The sequence below is a fragment of the Lissotriton helveticus genome, chromosome 5_1, assembly GCF_964261635.1.
Source record: "Lissotriton helveticus chromosome 5_1, aLisHel1.1, whole genome shotgun sequence".
Taxonomy (NCBI): Eukaryota; Metazoa; Chordata; class Amphibia; order Caudata; family Salamandridae; genus Lissotriton; species Lissotriton helveticus.
In genome coordinates this window covers 957,127,216-957,146,922 of record NC_136065.1, presented here as the reverse complement: position 1 = coordinate 957,146,922, position 19,707 = coordinate 957,127,216, and the positions used below count along the sequence as shown (strand labels likewise).

The following is a 19,707-nucleotide window of genomic DNA, read 5'->3' as shown; positions in this document are numbered from 1 at the left end:
TTTAATACACTTATATTCACTTCAATCGTGCAGTTCTCAACTTATCCATTTCCACATCTATATTTCAGCTCTGGATGAAGCTGGGAGGAAAAATAAACAGTGACACAATAGTCAATTAGAACACATTTCCCATGTTAAAGAGAAGGCACAAGTTGTCTGAAAAATGCTGGCTTAATTGGACTCATTTGGTTCATGAAACAGCTGAAGTCGCTGTTTCCTTTGTGGTTCCGCACTTTATGTATCTTTATCCTTTCAGTTGATTAGTAAGACCTGCAAAATGTAAGCGGATGGATGTGTGAAAGGGAAATCAAAGCTTATAACTTGCCATAGTGGAGAGATGCGAGTAGTTCCAAATCGGATGAAAACACAGGTGTGTGGTTTGAACTACCAAGTTGTGAGTGGACTGGGATAGGGGCATGGGCTCCCTTAATCAATGTACTATGCTTGCTGACTGGAGATAATAGAGGCGGCTGTCCATGGCATCCACACTGCAACCATGTTGCCCTGGCAGACTTGTAACACTTACAGAAGCATTAGTTTCGCAACAAAGGGGCAGACTTACAAGCCCCATGCGCCACTTTTGCGTCACGTTTCCCATGTTAAAAATGCCACATAAGTTGTGCAAGGGGCTTGCAAATCTGCCCCAAAGTATTTTAGCATTCTTTCAGTGTTGGCACTGATGGAGCAGGGGAAAGACAAAACATGTTGTGTACCCTCTGTGAAATTAATGTTGTATAACAATAACTGAATTAATGGGGTGATGCATGAAAATTAATCAACAAAACGCACTTAGACATTTTATATTACACGTGGGAAACTAATTGCCATTTGCAAAATTAATCTACCAATAATTGTGAACGAGTCATAATAATATAGTGCTATAATACAGAAAAAGCATGTATGTTTTTGCTTCATTAAAGGAGTATGTATTTATTGTGGAAAGGGAAAAATAAATGCACTTGGTAAGTAAAATAAAGCTATATGTCACTACTAATAAGTGATATTAGAATGGTAGGAGATTAACAGAAAAACTATAATTCTAAATCTAACGTTTGCTGTGTTTGTTTTGACACTAGTTCTCATTGAGACCTATGCGGCCTGGTTGTTGAAAATAGCTGCTGACTAAGGCATTAACATTGGCCTAAGAGAAAGAGCCTCTACGCATGCGCATAAATGAAAAGCAGAGTAAGCAGAATGACTGGTACACAGAGCAAAGTGTTGTCAAGGTCAGCTTGGCCTAGGGTGTGGAAGTGTGCCAAAGGATGTTTGCATCTAAGACTGTGGAAAAGGAACCATTTAATGGAAGAGAATTGCTAAACATGTAACAAAAGGTGAATGACAAGCATAAACGGAGATGACTACCATGAGAACCTGTTAAGGATGACTACGCATTTTGGAAAAATGGTTTGGGCGAGGAATGGATGAGGTGATCATAACCATCCCTCTAATGGACCAATCAGAATTAACTCTGGACCTTAAAAGTTTCAATTTAAGTTAGATAGTCAGAGAAAAAGGGTATAAAAGAGCTTGTTCGAAAGGGTGAAGAAAGCTTGCTCCTTGGATTTATTTTGCACCACAACATGCTGTCAGTTTGAACTATTTTATGGTGCTAGAGACTTTGAAATATTTTTGGAGCAATGAAGATGATCGGATGCAGAGATTTTGTTTTGGAAAAGAGGCGTTGAGAGGCAAATTGAGACTCCTGCAACTCTGTTATTTTCTTGTAACAGAACTTGGTAATATGAATTCTAAATTTCATTTTTCTTTTAACATGTACTAAATAAAATGCTTAATTCTTGCTTGTCTAAATAAACTAAAGTTCTGTTTCCTTAAATGAAGTAGATAAATTAAAATTTTAAAATTTTAAACTTGAGTTGTGGTTTTATTTTATTAAAATGTTATGATTGATTGAAATGCTAAAGTTATAGGATTACTATGATTAAGCTGGTCTTAGTCTCTATCAACTAACTTCTACTAGATGATCTAGTGACCAAATAGTGGAGTACCTTAGTGTAGAGTTATCCAAGTAACGGATTAGCATGTGTAAAGAATTTCCATAAATGTATATAATGTATATAATAGAAGCCTAGGTACCCCGCTAACCAGCAGCTGGATTTCTTTGTCACTGATTCAGGAGTAGTAGTATGTGTGTATGTGTGAGAATGTATGACTCGCAGTGTTATGAGCCCCACTGATGAGTAAAAGTGATTGCTCCTGATTAAGTGAAATAAATATTGAGGGTTGTTGGAGAGCAGCACTGGATCAGCAACACAGTAACCATCAGGCTGAAGTATCAGTAAGGCTAGTTTCAGGGAACTTCGTGCCGGTTTTTAACACTATAGTAAACCTGTGCACTCCGCTGTGTGGGATGATGGCACCTCTAGTGCAAAAGGAGAAAGCCAGAGCTGAAGCTTACTTGTCCAATGTAGGTCGGTCTTTTGCCTGGTTGCTTTGGTTAGCTTCCAAATGCTGTTAAGTCGTAGTCCACTCTGCTGGTTGTCCTTGAAACCTTAAAATGACCTCTCACGTCGTAATGTTTGACATTCAACTTTCCACCAATGGGGTGCTGAGTTGATGTGAAGTCATGTCCCAAATTTTGTAAAAGGCATTATGGGATCTGTAGTAAAGTTGGAATGTGTGATACTGCATCCCGAATTCTGCATCTTGACGTGAGAGGTAATCTGAAGGTTTTAATGTTGACCAGTAGAATGTATAAGGACCTAACTTCATTTTAATGCTACAATGTCATAGCGATACTTTTCATTGCCTAGCTATAGATATACACTGATGGGGATTTGGGACATGACTTTACATGAAGTCAGCTCACTCACTGGTGGAAAGTTGGATAATTTAATTGCATGATCACAAATGTAAATTCATAATTTGTTGAAATAAGGTCAGCACTGGCACCTGTTGATTTTATATTTTATAACGGCCTAACCTTGCTGACATGTAACTGCCCCAACTCCTTTCTCTTTATTATGTTTGTAAAAGTGAATCTTTAAAATAGTAATTTCAAATCCAACTGGACCATCAGATCAGATGTTAAACTCCTATTAAAGTGAGTCTATGAAACATGGTTGTACCTATTACCAAACATAAGATTTGTATTATAAAGGGTGAAAAGGGAACTGAGTGCTTTGCTATGGATAAGACAGCTTTGTTGCTGTGAAAAAAGACTTTTGAGTTGCTTTCCCTGCCAGGATATGTAAAACTTAAGAATACATGTCCTACTTTTCAAATAACATGCACCCTGCCCTGTGGGCATGTAGTTTGTTGTAAATTAATCAAATAATCCAGGTTATAGTTGGTACTGATTTAATAGAAACAGCTCAGTACTCACTTCTTCAGTTCCCAGCAGGTATCTGCCAATACTACACATTTACATATAAACAATTCTAAATGGAATCTACTTACAGGTGCATGTGCACAGAACTAAAGGATAGAGGTTTAAAGGGGAAGTACAATAAGGTAATTTAAAAAAGGAAATGCAAGAGATTAAAATACAAAATATAACACATTTCCCCCCTTAAGAAAATCAATGGCATAAAGGTATACATTTAGAAACACGTCGGACATTCCAAACTTTACCATCTTGTGTGACCACACAGTTACGATTTACTTTAACAATTTTGATAGGCTTACCAAACTTTACATCACTTTTAGCAATAAAACCAGGTTTTCGAATTCTTATCCAATCACCACATTTAAACTCGGGTGTTTTAACTTTCATTCGCATATCATAATCATTCTTGATCTTGTGTTGTTTAATTTCAATCTTTTGGCCAACATCAGAAATATCAGGCATAGTTTTATGAGAGACAGTACTCTTTTTGAACCACCAAGGACATAATTTGGAAATGGGATCTCTACCCCTCAACAACTGGAAAGGTGAAATTTCAGTAGTGGTATGAGGTGTGATCCGATACAACCAAAGTCTCTCCCTCAATTTCTCTCTCCATAAATTACCAAAAGTCTGGGCCCAAAGAATATCTTGTTTGAGAACTCTGTTGTACCTCTCAACCTGTCCATTCCCTTGTGGTTCATACAAAGCAGTTGTGATATGTTTGACACCACAATCTTTAAAGAATTCTTGAATCTCAGAATATTTGATTTGTACTCCATTATCAGAGATTATCATTTCGGGAGAACCTTCTCTAGCAAACAATTCTTTTAAAAACAAGATTACATTTCCAGAATTTGGATGGGAAATAAGTTTGATCTCAGGCCACTTGGAATGATAGTCAACAACAACAATAGCAAACCTGCATTCGGTGGGTAGAAAATTGAATGGACCGGAAATGTCAATACCCAACTTCTGCCATGGATACTCAGGCCATTTAATTGGAATCAAAGGAGCTAGATTACATTTACAAGTCTTGTCACTTTCTATGCATTCTGGGCATTCTCTCACAAACTTGTCAACAAACCTATCTACACCAGGCCACCAAAAATTGGATCTAATCAATCTTTTCATAGATGACATGCCCATGTGACAGTCATGACTAAGTTTCAAAATAAATTCACGAATTTCAAAGGGAGGAATACATTTGTCAGTTCTAAAGATTAAATCTCCTTCAGTAACTAATTCATCTTTGATATTTAAGAAAGGTATGAGATCTCCAGACACTTCTCTTTTAGCAGGCCAACCTTTGTTGATGAAGTCTCTCACTTGACAAAGTAAAACATCCTTACTCATACTACTTTTCCACATTTCTTCAGAAATGGTTTTAAAGTTATTAGATACAGACTCTGTAATGCTAACTACAACTTCATCTTTACTGAGTTCATCAACACTGTTACATGGTAATCTGGACAAACAGTCTGCAGTGACGTTTAATTTCCCTGGAACATACTCAATATCAAAGTTATATTCCTGGAGACGTGACATGAGTCTGGCTATGCGAGCAGTAGCTCTTAACCCTCCACCAGGAGATAAAATATTCACTAAAGGTTTATGGTCTGTTCTTAACATGAACCTTGCACCCCAAATATAATTACGAAAATGTTCTACAGCCCAAACACAACCTAAGAGTTCTTTCTCAATGACAGCATAACCTCTCTCTGTGGCAGTGAGTGTACGAGACGCAAATGCAACATTCCATTCCTCCTTTCCTGAACGTTGTGACAAAACACAACCCAAACCGTAAAGACTAGCATCAACCGTTAATAAACACAATTTATTCAAAGAAAAAGGTTTGAGAGTTGGAGCAGTCACCATGTCAGCTTTTATAGAATCAAAGGCATTCTGTTGTCTGCTGCCCCATATAAATTCCACGTTCTTTCTAGCAAGTTCTCTAATAGGTTCCATCTTAGAAGCAAAATCTTTGATAAACTTGCTGTAGTACTCACAAAGGCCTGAAAATGATAGTAATTTATCTTTACAGTTTGGTGCAGGTGCTTTTAAAATAGCATCAACTAATGATTTTTTTGGAGATACACCATCTTTAGAGATCGTGTGTCCTAGGTATTCTATTGTTTCTTGAAACAATTAAAATTTTTTACTTTTGATTGTCAACCCAGAATCACTTAAAACTTTACATACATTTCTTAAATGTTCACTATGAATTTCATTGTTTTTTGAGAAAATGAGAATATCATCTTGGAAGCATTTAACGTAATTTCCCATTTTCCTGAATAAGTGATACATAGATCTTTGGAAAACGGAAGCCGCAGAGGCTAACCCAAAAGGCATGCGTTTTAAATTGGTACAATCCTTGAGGAGTAATAAAAGCTGTTAAATGCCTGGACTCTTTCGTTAATTCGATCTGATGATATGCCGATCTAAGATCGAGAGTTGAAAAACTGTGGCACCCTCTAGCATGCTCACTACTTTATTGATATTGGGTAGGGGATGGCAATCAACTACAATATTAGCATTCAATGCTCTCAAATCAATGCAAAGTCTCAAACTTTTATCAGGTTTGCCAGGAAGAACGACAGGAGAAACCCACTCAGATGATTCAATTTCTTCTATTACTCCGTTGTCCAACATTTCTTTAAGGGCACTATTCAATTCCTCTCTGACGTTAAGCGGTACATTCCTAAGTTTTTGTATTAGGGGTATAGCTCCTTGTTTGAACTTGATCTCATGAGTGAAACTCTTCAATTTCCCTAAATTTTCTGAAAAAACCGCAGGGAATTCTTTAGCTAAATTTTCCCACTTGTGGTCATCATTTACTGTGACAATAGAACTAGTTTCTGAAAACATATTATCGCATAATATGACTGGATCTTTACAACGTGGATTTAACATTATCCCCAATTTCCACTGATCTCTCCATCCAAGTACATCAATACCTTTTTTGCAATATACAAATTGATGACTGCGGATCTTCCTTTAAAATAAATGGTAGATTGTAGATAGCCAATAAATTCGATGTTAGATCCATTGAAGCACAGAGCATTGATATCTGGGGAAGATAGTTCTTTTTCTGATATCCTTGAACCATATTTCTCAGAAAAGTAATTTCTCGTAATGATAGTCCAAGGAGAACCAGAATCTGCCATTAATTCAAGATTTACACCCAAAAAACTCACAAAACATTTAGGAGAATTGAGTACTTCCCCATCAACTACTCCGACGTTCATCAATGAAACTACCATTCCACAATCACTCATCATTTCTCCATTTTTAGAATGTGTACATTGAACACCATTAATTTCAGGAGAAGAATGAGATCTCACACATGAAACTTCATTCTTCTTGAAGTGATTGACATTGCGATCACTACTCCCTTTTTTCAAATCTCCACATGCTTTGGAGAAATGACCAATCCTACCGCACTTGCTACATTCTTTACCAATAGCAGGACAGAATTTGAAAGATGCAACGTGGCTATTACTACCACACCTATAAGAAATAACTGGATTCTTCCCAATGTTCCTATTGGATTGAAAATTGTTCTTAACATTGTTAATGGCACCAATTTCATCACCTGTTTTGTCATTCTTCAAACCCTTAGAATTTTCCTCAATAGTTTTCATCCATTTATTGGATTGTTCAAATGCTTTAGCTGTAGAAATGCTTTCTTTTAACGTTGGATTCCCCAAAATCCTTAACTGCTCTTGTGTTTTCTTACATTTCACATTCACTATAATTTGGTCTCTTATCATCCCATCCTCGTCGCCAAATTTTGTTGTAAATTAATCAAATAATCCAGGTTATAGTTGGTACTGATTTAATAGAAACAGCTCAGTACTCACTTCTTCAGTTCCCAGCAGGTATCTGCCAGTACTACACATTTACATATAAACAATTCTAAATGGAATCTACTTACAGGTGCATGTGCACAGAACTAAAGGATAGAGGTTTAAAGGGGAAGTGCAATAAGGTAATTTAAAAAAGGAAATGTAAGAGATTAAAATACAAAATATAACATAGTGCTTACTTGAGGGGTGCTTTATATGCATTAAAAAGAATGTTTTAGGCCTTTAAAAGGGTGATTCTAACAGGTTGAAATGGTTTTTTTTAAAACTGCAATGCTAGGTTTCTGTTGAAGGGCTGGGGTCATATTTTACATGGCCACTGAAGTAGTGGCACAATATGTGCTGCCGTCCACTGGTAGCATTCAAAGTACAGGCTCTTGGTACACAGAGCACCATATACTAGTGACTTAAAGGTATATGTTGTGGCCTCATGCTATATTATGACTTCTCCCCACAGTCTTGATGTTCCCCGCTGCTCAGCTAGTGAGTGAGGTCATTGTACGGTTGGAATGTTGAGAGTGTTTGTGCTTGGATGAGTGAACAGTTGGAGTGAGAGGGGCTGAGCAGTAAGATTCTACTCCTTGTGGGGCTTTATCTGTAACCTACATCTAAGCTAATGAACCTACATCTAACGTACAAGGATCCATCTTCATTGTATCTTGATTGTACCAGTAAGATAAATATACCAATTAGGGATTAGCCAATTCAGCACGTTTTTAAGTATCAGAGTACATATATTGGGTGCTGCACGGCAACACCCACATGTTCGGAGTTCAAACAACAGCAATAAAATCTAGCAAAAAAGAGGAGGGGTGATCATGCAAAAAGGGCATTTTCTTACAGGCAATCTGTTTCTGAAACATAAAAAAAACAAATGACCCCCACATGCTGGGAGTTTTCGCCATTGGTCTAAGGGTCATTATTCATTTTTTTCTGTCCCTTGCCATGGGCTGTATCTGGTGGTGACAGAGAGAAAAAGTTCATTACTCCATTCTCTGTATATAGGATTGGTGGAGTAAATCCCGTCTTTCGACGGCCACTACTCTGTAGGTCAATCAGAGGACGTTTTCATTAATATAGCAACAAAGGCTTCATTGACGGAAACCTTATGATCACCCCGTCTTGAAATAAGGCGGACTGACCAAGAGATTGGCTGACAGGACACTCTGTCTTTTTGCAATGGAGTACACTGACCACCAAACTGTAATTCAAGCCCTAAGTTGAGAGCTTTGTTAGTGAATACTGGGAACCTCTTTTGCAGTTCAGAAGCGAAATTCATTCTAAATTCTTTAGGAAGTGCTAAAGGTGGGAGTGAACATTATTTACATCTATATCACAATTAGGAAAACAGAGGAAGAATGTAACTGTAAAACCCTACATATGCCTCACCCTGGAACATATCATGACTTTGAATTCTAGCAAATCTACAACTGTACAAATTCAGTTTTATGTCCCATTATGTCGAATTTTCTAAAAGTAAAGTTTAAAAAAACATATATCTAGGTGCCAGTTGAGAGCTTTTATGAAATGCATGGGGAAAAAATCAATCAGATTCACCGAAAATTAACGTAACCCCTTATTACATTGCATGGTGACAGCTGTAAAGTACCTGTTCTAGTGGCATTGAGTGCTGATGGAATTAGGGAAATTGTGCTGGAAGGCCCGTACTTGAACAGAAATATAGTGTGGCCATCAGAATGCCATAATGGTGTGTTGCATTCAATTGAAAGTAATATAAGCATGCCTGAGACAGTGGGCGAATTTGGTAAAGTGTCGACAGTGCAGAGATCTGATTAGATGCTTTAATTAGAGTATTAGGAGATCTGTGTGTGACCAAGTGAAATTTGCGAGATGTGTGATGCAAGGCTGAGAGAAGGTGGCTGAAAGTTTAATGCCAACAGGAGCCATAGGAGCTGGAAGAAGAAGTGGTTCTAAGGCTGACCAGAGAAGAGGTACCAGAGTAGGCTCTTTAATGGAGTGTCAGGGTAATGGTGGAGTACCACAGAGTCAGTCTGCATCCCCCCAGAGTGATGATGTTGGAATCAAGGATGTCTTCATAACCCTAAACCAAGGGGAGGGCCAGACCGACATTACTGCTACATGAGGACTCTAGGGTAGTGACTGGAGATTGGAGATATGACTTAAACTTGTATTCGTCTGGCCATGAGAAGGGCTCAGCTCCCTGCAGGGATTGACACATTTTCTTTCCTTGCTAGACAATGAAACATAATTAAACCTTCTGTACTAATTTTATCATAATTAACATCTTTAATGCGGCCATTGACTCATTGGTGATGGCCACACCACCTTTACAATGCAGCCATCCGTAAAGGGTTGCTGCCTGCACATGAAAAGAAACTACTTCTAGTGGAAGCACTACAAGCATTTTCTTTTCATTAAGCAAAGTACAGCGGCAAGGGAAGAGCTTCCATCACATCCTGAGTTTGATATATTTTTTGTTTTCCTGTAACATCACAGTTAAATAACAAGAAAAGCAGGCCATCCTACGGCACAATTTCCTATCATATCTGATCGAAGGTGGGGGGGCAACTCTTTCCCGAGCACCAATCGACACTGGAGAGGCAGCGTTGTCTCCTCTCCAGTGCTGCCTCTCCCTAATGGATCACTGCTTGGGGGTGGCATTGGGCATGAGCTCCCAATCAAAGATTCACTCCCCTAGACACCAGGGATTCATAATTGCGGGGAGAGTGGCACCATTGGGCATGTGACTGTTCTCCCACCACCCTGTGAGCAACAGTATTTTTTCCCACCCTGGGGGGAGATAGGAAATTGTTTACTAGGTCTGGGAGAAATTTAAATTAAGCTTTTTTTTTTTCCTCATCTCACCATACAGCGACCGCAATATAAGCAAGAAGCCATCCTTCGACAGGGGGCGCCCCAGGCTTCTGCACTTGCATTGGCTGTAGGCCTAGCCAGGCCAGCTTCTTTGTATGAACCTTGTTGTAATCATTGGACTTAGGGACATTAGATCAGTCCTATTTCTCTGCCCCATACAATGAGCTGCGTCCAGATATTACAACCATCGTCATTCAAATGTCCCAAGTCCAAACGGGCCATACCCAATGAGGCCCTCAGCCAATTCTCATACAGCGGGGGCCGTGGATCTTTCCATAGCTTGCAGATCCCTCTCCTAGCAATGAGAATCAAATACATAAGCAGACCTCTTTGTGGTGCCAACAGTAAGTTCATCAAGTTGTTATCAATGCCGAACATCACTATTGACAAGTTCAAATTGATCTTAAATCTAAAAATAGCACCTAGCGCGCATTCCACACTTTGCCAAAACTCTCTTAACATAACATATATGTATATCATTGGCCGGGGGAAAATCACATCTAGGGCACTTTGAGGAGGAGAGAGGGGCAAATTTAGCTAGTTTCAGGGGGGTGTAATAAAGTCTGTTAATAACATAAAAGTTGTTCTTCTTCAACAAGGCAGGTTTGACCGACCTATATAAAATCTGGAGAGAGTATTCATAAAGGTCCACAGCAACGGCTTCAAGGGCTGACGGGTTCCAAACTGCGTGCTGTAGAGTGAGGCCTAAATCCCGAGCATCCAGGAGCTTCCCATACCAAAACCCAATCTCCTTTTTTATGAGATTTGTGTTCTGACACCGAAGCTCAATTTCCCAGTTTCCGCTGATAGAGTCTTTCACTGCTGTGAACCAGGAAACTAACTGCATATATTTAAATCTTGAAAAGGAATTCCCTAATTTTGATCTTAAAACCTCCCAAGGGAGTATTCCGTCTGTAGATATAAGATCAGACCAGATCAGAATACCAGCATTCTTGATAGGCAATGCGAGGCTGTCTTCGAAACAAGGGGGTAAACCAGTGGAATCCCAAATAGGGGAAAAGTCAGAATAGTAACCCATCCCCCATTGTTTCCTGACCCTATATCATACATTTAATGCGGATTTTAAAACTTTCAGGTGAACCTTTTTGAAGAACCTCAGGGCGCCAAATTTATATAGGAAGCCCTCTCCCTATCCCTCAAATATATAGATCAAAAAGTAAGGGCGAGATGGGGCAGCCCTGCCTCGTTCCTCTTGTTATATTAAAACTCGGTATTAGGGCGCCGTTTAACAAAATCATTGCTGATGCTCCCCGGTAACAGTTAATCAGTGTCTGTATAAAAGTTGTGCCAAATCCCATTGTCTTTAGGGTTTCCCAAAGGAAGGCCCTACAAACTCGGTCGAACGCCTTAGCCACATCGAAAGCCGCCAGGGGTTCTGACCTGGTAACAGCCAGATCTATACTACCAATCAACTATAGGGTCTGTTCTTGAAAAAACCTCCCCGGGATAAAACTCTTTTGGTCTGGGTTTATCAACTGTGAGGCTAGCTTGGCCAATCTCCCTGCCCAAATACTCATAAAGATCTTATAATCAGCATTGAGCAGGGAGATTGGCCTATATGAATCAGCTTTGCGGGACTCTACCTTGTGAACTGTATACATAGTTAAATAAATCACACAGCCTTGGAGACAATTCATCCTGAAGGGTTTTATAGACCTCACCTGGGAGAGCATCAGTCCCTGCAGCCTTGTTGTTCGTAATCTTTTTTATATGTATTTTAATTTCCCTCTCTGTGATGGGAGCATTCAGAGAGGCTCGGCTGCCCTCGGTTAAGACTGGAAGCTCTTTAAGCCTTAGCCACTTTTGGATGCTCTCTGTGCAGTGTGTAATCTCTTTCCTATAGAGGTCAGAGAAAGGGAAAGAAGACACCTTTGCATATCCGCCTGTTTACATGAGGTCGCCCCGCTCTCATTAATAATTAATTCACTTATATTGTTCTTGGCTCGATCTATCCGCGCCTTCCAAGCTAAAAGAGCTCCCGCCCTTTCACCATATTCATAGTGTTGCATGTTGTGAGATAGCCACTGGGCTTTTACTTTTAGATCCAATTTACCCCTATATTCTTGATGAAGATGGTCAAGATCTTTGTTGATTTGTACCAACTTACTAGTAGGTATAGAGGGACTACGGAGTCTCTCACTTTCCAGCTTTCCTATCTCTTTTCTAAATTTTAAACTCCAATAACTCTTCCCTGTTTTTTGCGCAGATCAGGCTATGAATCTGACCGCGAAGATTTGCTTTATAGGCATCCCAGACAAAATCTGGGGATGTGGAGCCAATATTAAGGGTAAAATAATCTAATGTAGAAACTTTAAGTGCCCTGATTATTTCAGTATCAGAAAGCATTGCCCTTTTCAGAGTCCATCTAGATCTAAAACTTTGCCTACCCCCTTCATAAGAAAAAGAGATAGGAGCATGGTCGGAAAGAATACAAGGCAAGATGGAAATATCGCAGACTTTCTCTAGGCCGAGCCTATCAATTAAAACATAGTCAATCCGTGAAGGATGACCATATTTTTTACTAAAAAAAAGGAAAGCCAGTTTTATCCCACATCTTAGCCCTCCAAAGGTCTGCTAGTCCAAAATTATGATTCATGTTGATCATAGCTCTACGTATGAGATGGTTCCAACATGATAACTATGGTTGAATATGTCCCTTATGGGGTCAAGAAGCACATTGAAGTCTCCTCCGATGAATATGGGGGTAATGTTTTCTATTAGTTTGGACTGCATATTGTAGAGATATGTCGGATCATTGGCATTTGGCCCAGAGAATGAAACTATAGTTAACTCAACCCCCCCTATCTCTGTCTGTGCTATAATCCATCTTCCAGACTGGTCCGAGGTGACTGATTTAATAGTACCTTTTGCCCCTGATCTAATTAAGATCGCAACCCCCGTGACCTGTTTAGAGGAGCAAAAAGACTCAATCCAACGATATTTGTCAAAGATGGTCCTACACTCCGAATGACTCAGGTGCGTCTCTTAAAGGAGGCAAACCTGAGCAGAGGACTGTTCAAGATACTTCATAACCAACCCTTGCCTGCGTGGACATCTAAGCCCATTAATATTCCATGAGATACACTTAATTTTACTTCTCATTGAAGCGGCTTACTTTTGCCATTTACCAAAGCAATTATCAGACATTCTAAGGATGGCTTAAATTCTAAAACAGGTTTGAGATTGAGGATATTTTTATAGATTTTGTCCCAATGCAACCCCACCCATGCTCCCCCTCCCTCCCTCCAACCATCCTGAATCCTGTGACCCCCCCTTGCTGTCCTGGGAAACCCCCCTGTTCCTCCGGGCAAATGCCTTATGGATGAGGTCCCCTGAACTCAACCGGAAAAAAAGTTTAATGCACATGATAGGCCAGACCCCACTAAGTGACCCAGCGAGATGATTTCCATAATGGTTCCTACCTTAGGGTTCACCCAGCCTATATCCCACCTCCGCTCTTTATTTTATCAATGAGGGAATCTACCTCCTCAATCTGTCGCATGTTATACATGTGGTTGTTCCACATAATTCGGAGCGATGCCGGGAATCTTAATTGTACCTTAGCACCAAATGAATTCAATATTGTCATTCTTTTGCCAGCTCCCACTGTTTTGTTGCGGCAATATGCGATACATCAGACCTAATAGAAAAATGGACTAGTAAATGAATTACATTTAACCATGCCTGCTTTCAATGCGAGGGATAGAAATTTCACCTTTAGGGAGTAGGTCAAAAAGTTCACCAAGATCTTTATTGGCTTTGGGTTCCTCTTATATGGATCTCGATGTGCACTCTGAATGTCCTGAGCTAGATCAAACTCTGGGGAGTCTTTAAGAATTTTATCTTTTAGAAGAGAAATCACAACATTTTTAACATCTCCTCCCTCCAGGGCCTCAGGAACATTTAATATTTTTTAATTGTTTTTCCTAGCATGGTTCTCAAGACGCTCTATATCATCTTTCAGATCTCTATTTTGAAGAGCTAATTTATCCATTTCCGCTGAAGAACTCTGCAACACTTCCTTTATTTTGGGGATTTCAAGTTCCAAAGCATCAGTTCTTTGTGAAACTTCTTCGACTTTTTGGGCTAACACCTCACATGAGGACTTAATTGTGGCTTGGTTAGTTTTAGAGATGGGAAGTCTTCTTCCAATGTCCTCCCTTAGAGCCATCAAAATATCAGCTAATGATCCAGCCCCCACAATGTGTTGAGGTTTCCTTTTAATATGGGTCTGATATGACTGGAGGATAAGGTAAATCAGAAACTGAGAATGGTGGTGCCACTGCCACGTCAGCCATCGCTGTTACTCCATTATTTTAATTTCCTTGATTTTCTAGGACCAAATATCTGTTGAAAATATCGATGGAGGGATGGAAAGCCACCTGTTGTTCAGTCGATACACATGTTTCATCCGTTACCCCAAAGGGGGACGAGAGCGAAGTAGAAGGCAAGAGGGTTTCTTGAGGCAGGTGAAGGTTCTGCAAATGGGCTGTCTGTGTACTCGGAGATGACATACTAGCTTTTTTATGTAAGCCCTCATCTAAAGGGGTAGATAGAACCTTATAGGCCAACTTCAGAGAAGGAGTTGCTCTGACTTTAGAGGATAGGACTTTCTTAGCCCTACCCTTCCCACTTCCACCGCCTGGAGAAAAGTTCTCCGTGGTGGCTACCCTCTTGCCCTGCCTAGCAGTGGCCCTTACCTCTGCAACTGGAGGTGAAGCACGAGTATGGACATTAGATTTTATACCAGTGTCAAATTTCGCAATCCTATTGCTCAAGGTATACCGGCAAACAGTTGGTTTTATACTATGTCGAACTCTGGCGATGCAGGGGGCACTACACGGGCGACTACACTCCCTATCCTCCATACAGCTTTGATGGCCCACCTGCTTAGCACTCCAGGCAGCCTTCTCTAGATTCTCTAGATTCTCCTGTGCAGCGTAAGCAGTGTAAGTCACACGCTCCTGACCACACGACACACCCCCAAAGCAGGCACTAGGGACCCGTCACGCTTCCCCTCTGAACTATCACCAAAGTCTTACCTCCACACCCCCTTGTGGCCAAGTCGAGAGGAAAGTGGTCTGCTGGCTCACCTCGGCTCCTGGCTATGCTCCATCCTGTTAGCCCCGCAGCCCTAACATGCTCGCAGGTGCTGACTCTGCCGTTATGTGCCCGAAACTGTAGGCAGAGGATCCGCAGCCACCTCCACTCCCCTGCAGCTCCGGCAACCCGCGGTGAGAGATCTGGCAGCAGCACACAGCCCTGGGCTTCGAACACCATTCACGGCAAGAAACTGTCTTCACGGGCCGGAACGCCACACCGAAGAAAAGCACAGAGACGTAAGTTTCCCCGTTTACTGAAGAGACGCTCGGGGTAATCAAAAGAGGTCTGTCGGGGGAAAAAAAAGTTACGCGGCAGATAGTACAAGAGTGGGTGGGGTGGGGGTCCATCACTCAAACATGTTTTTAAGGAATCATCAGGCTAAGACGTAGATCCAGTAGTGCGAGCGTGTCAGGGGAATTCGTCCGCGGCCATTCAGCTTCTGGCCACCAAGTTCCCCACCAAAATTTAAATTAAGCTTATGTATTTTATATAATTTAGGGGATTTTGTGTTATGCCTATTATGTGGATTTCCCCAAATTATGGCATTGTGTCACTTCATGTAATTATGTGCCATTCCCATAATACATTAACCAAAAACGAGCAATTCATGAAAAAAAATTACGGTGATAAGATCAATGGAACGCAAGCAACTTTTTATCATTGAGCATTTGTCTAAATTCAACCTTGAACCACAAATTGACGCAATGACTCATTTTGCTCTAAAATATAGTGTGAAATGACAGATTTGCATTTCACTTTGTAATACAACAGCCATTGGTGTTCAGCTTGGGAACAAGAATGGCAATGACATCAGGGACATCTTAGCCGCAGCTATTAGGTCTTCTACTATGCATTAGTGAGGTAATTCTGGGAACCTATGATCTTAACCTCTTCATTTCATCATTAGCCCTTTGACTAACTTATTCATAAAAATGATTTTATTATAGAAAAGGTTAGAAGTTTTTTTTATTTGTGTTAATTGTCTTACTTTTCGGAACGCATATCTCGTGTGTCAGCATGTGTGGCTATGATACTTTTACAGATTGACAGTGTGCATTGAACATACTTTTTCTCTTGTAGCTGCTGGATTAGGTGATACCTTGGCAACACCAACTGCAAAGTCATGGGTTTAATAGTTGGTCTCACAGTCGTTATCCAGAAATCAAATATCTGTGGCTTGAGCTGGTGAGTTGATATTGTTGATATATAATATTCTTATGCTTATGGACTTCATGTGATTATTACTTACTATAACTATAACTGTTAATTAATGCTTTATTAGCCGTCCCACATTCACCACCCATCAGACAGGCAGTCATCAAAATTAATACATGACTTGCTGCTTACTGGCACAGCATCGCTGCTTACAGGATACAAACTGCAGCAGACAAATGAATACGCTCAAGACAGTGTATTTCCTCTCTTGGGTCTGGCCCTGCAGTTCTAGACTTTGCTGGTGCACAATCTTGTATTTGTAACACTTGCAATCTATTGTTTGGGGGACTGGGAGGTCAGCTGTCTGTCTAAAGGCAGGTGAGTAGTTAGGTGAAAAAGTAAAGTAAATGTTATCCGCGCAGACTTGTTTGGCTGCATGTGTGCAGTCCTAGACTGAAAGATCAGTCTGAAAAGAGAATTTTATGAAGGAGAGGCTTTCATTCAAAATGGAGCTCAAGCCTGGCTGTCTTTATCCGTATCCTGATGGACCTCTAGTAGTTAATGATGGCCATACAATCTCTGAGTTACAAAGTATGCAAAATCACTAAATGCACTCATTAAGCTGAATTTAGCATACTTGTGTGATTAACCTCCATCAATGCAGTGGTGCAAAAAAAAGTACTATTGTCCTTAACTCTGACTCAAAATACGTGACACTTAGTAGAGCTCTATTTTGCTACAACTTGAGAGCTCCGTTATTTTTTCACAAACTCACTCTCGCGTCTATCTTCAGCACGCTAACTGTTTATTCCACAACATATCCAGTGCAGATTGGTAACTGAGAATATTATGACAGTGGTCAAGGTTTGTCGCCTATCCAATATCATCATCTAAGCTACTTTCCGGGAGTATCAAACTTTCCACTTATTGAGTCATTATCACAATGATATAATTGTGCTCATATTACAAGAAAGATTAATTCTGATGTTTGCATTTACTGTTTGTATACAGTTATATGCATAGTTTATTTAGAAAGCAGCCGAAAACAATTTGAATAAAAATGTACAAGTTGTAGGAATATAAGTAGACCCCATGCCACCAGTGACAGTGTTGTAAACCTCAGCCTTTTATTTAACAAATGAATACATTCAAGAGTGTAGTCTTCTATCTCATCACTGCTACTGAAACACCAGATTACTGTGGTTTGTAAATAAAAGCCCATGATCTGAGCACTGTGTTTTTAGTGACATGTAGTTTCATGGTGGCAGTAATTAGGCATCTACAGAACAACATGCACTTTACTCTTCACAGTCAAAAAGGAGGTGAGCTTTGGTCTAGGGTAATTATTAATTTGCTTAGGCCAACCCTCACCTCGTTTTTGACTGTGAAGAATAAAGTGCATGTGTTCTCAAATTTGCTTGAAAATACACAATTTGCCCACTCATTTTTCAAAATGTTCTCATAGGGAAACCCCCCCCCCCCCCCGAACCCTCCTTAGGTCGTTCGATCTTGCTCAATATGGTAGCTCGCCGCGATTTGCTCCACCACTAATTTTACGCCTCACCCGTTTCAAATGTCACCAGCAGCCACTGATCTATGCTTTGATTGGAGATGGTTAGTTGGGATTCCCTCACATTGAAAACTATATACAAGCTGCACAAATCTGACCATCTCTACACTGTGACCATCTCTATGCCTGATCAGATTGGCCAGACTAGATTCCCTACTGCTGGGTGGCTTGTACAATAGCGGAGAGGTGATGAGTGCTGCGTTATGTAAATAGGTCTTCCACTTGACACCAACAGACAGGTTTAAGGGCCAGATTTAGGTAGGCTTTTACCGTTCGGTAACGGCCGAAATCGGCCGTTACTGACCGGTAAAAACCTTTTCCTATGTAGGAGGCTATTTTACCGATTCGGTAAATAATGAATCGGTATTTACCGATTCGGTATTTACCGAATCATCATTTACCGATTTGGTATTTACCGAATCGGTAAATGAGATGTAGGAAGCACTGTAAACAGTGCTTCTGGGCTTTAAGAATTCGTTATTTACCACCAACTATTAGTTGGTGGTAAATAAGGAATTTCTATGTAAATACATAAATGTGCATTTACACCTGTGCCATGTGACAGACATACATGCCCTTAGGGCATGTATGTATGCCACATGTGCACAACCGCACTAATCAGGGGTGTAACAGGGTGTCAAAGTGACACCCTGCCACACTTGAATTTTTCCCAATTTTACCGAATCGGTAATTACCTATTCGGTAATTGACATTCATTCCTATTGGCCTCCAGGCCCATAGGAATGAATGGCAAATACAGAATCGGTAATTACCGATTCGGTAAATACCGAATCTTAACGATTCGGTATTTTTTACCGATTAATTACCTACATAGGATTTACCGATTCTAAAATACCGAATCGGTAAAATTCGGTATTTTAGAATCGGGAAAACCTATTTACCTACATCTAGCCCTAGATTATTACAACTGAGACGATGGGTGTCACTCCAGGATGTTAAATGTGGAGATGCTAGACATTTGTCCTTGAGGAATTGCTCAGGCAAAAGGTTACCAGAAAGGGATTTCCTCAATATAGAATTGCTTACACTTGACATGTCCTAATAGTGCTCACATAAATAAAGTTAAGTAAGAGTAGGAACCAGATGACACAGTACACTAAGGGACCTAATTTATAAATTGAAGAAAGGCAACTAAAACCTCTAAATAAGTGATACACAAAGAAAATGCTTATAACATTAATATGTGATTTTACTTGACTCCAGATCACTCAAGGGCAGTTTATGGTAGTCAGCTATTAGATTGTTTGTTTACAGAATGGCAACATAGTGCATATACAGTTGTTTTCCCTACAGATTCAGCCATTTTAAATCTCGGTTGTTACCCTAGTCAACTAAATAACTGAATTGTCCATACCCCTTAGCCCTCTTATATTACTATTGGGTTATTCAGGACATGAAGTTGAGTACCACCTGTTATCTCCATTGAGCTGTGTGGCAACGTGAGAAATTGGGTTGTTGCTGAGCCACAATCTCTGTCAGGGGAAACCCCAAAAGTCAATAAATTAACCTGTGCTTAACCCTCTGATAGCAAGGTACAAAAGCAGTCAGGCTTAACTTAGAGGCAATGTGTGATGTATCTATTCAGAACAAACAGTAATACATTGAAAACACAACACAGAAACATTCCACACTGATTCACAAAAAATAAATAAATGATAAATTATATGACACCAAAATGACAAAAATCTAATCTGTAGAATCGGAGTTTGAGGTAAAAAAGAACACCTAAAAGATAAAATCGCCATCTGCAGGCATCTAGTTATGCAACACCA

The 19,707-nt window shown here is 40.0% G+C and overlaps 1 long non-coding RNA gene across 1 annotated transcript in view; it reads left to right on the top strand.

Annotated features, from left to right (window-relative positions):
* Positions 1-1,868, top strand: part of LOC144753458 (uncharacterized) — an 85,727-nt gene extending 83,859 nt beyond the window's left edge. The window contains exon 2 of the long non-coding RNA XR_013594367.1: positions 1,077-1,868. This is a non-coding gene — a long non-coding RNA (uncharacterized LOC144753458). The remainder of the gene's footprint in view (positions 1-1,076) is intronic.
* Positions 1,869-19,707: the final 17,839 nt, after the last annotated feature.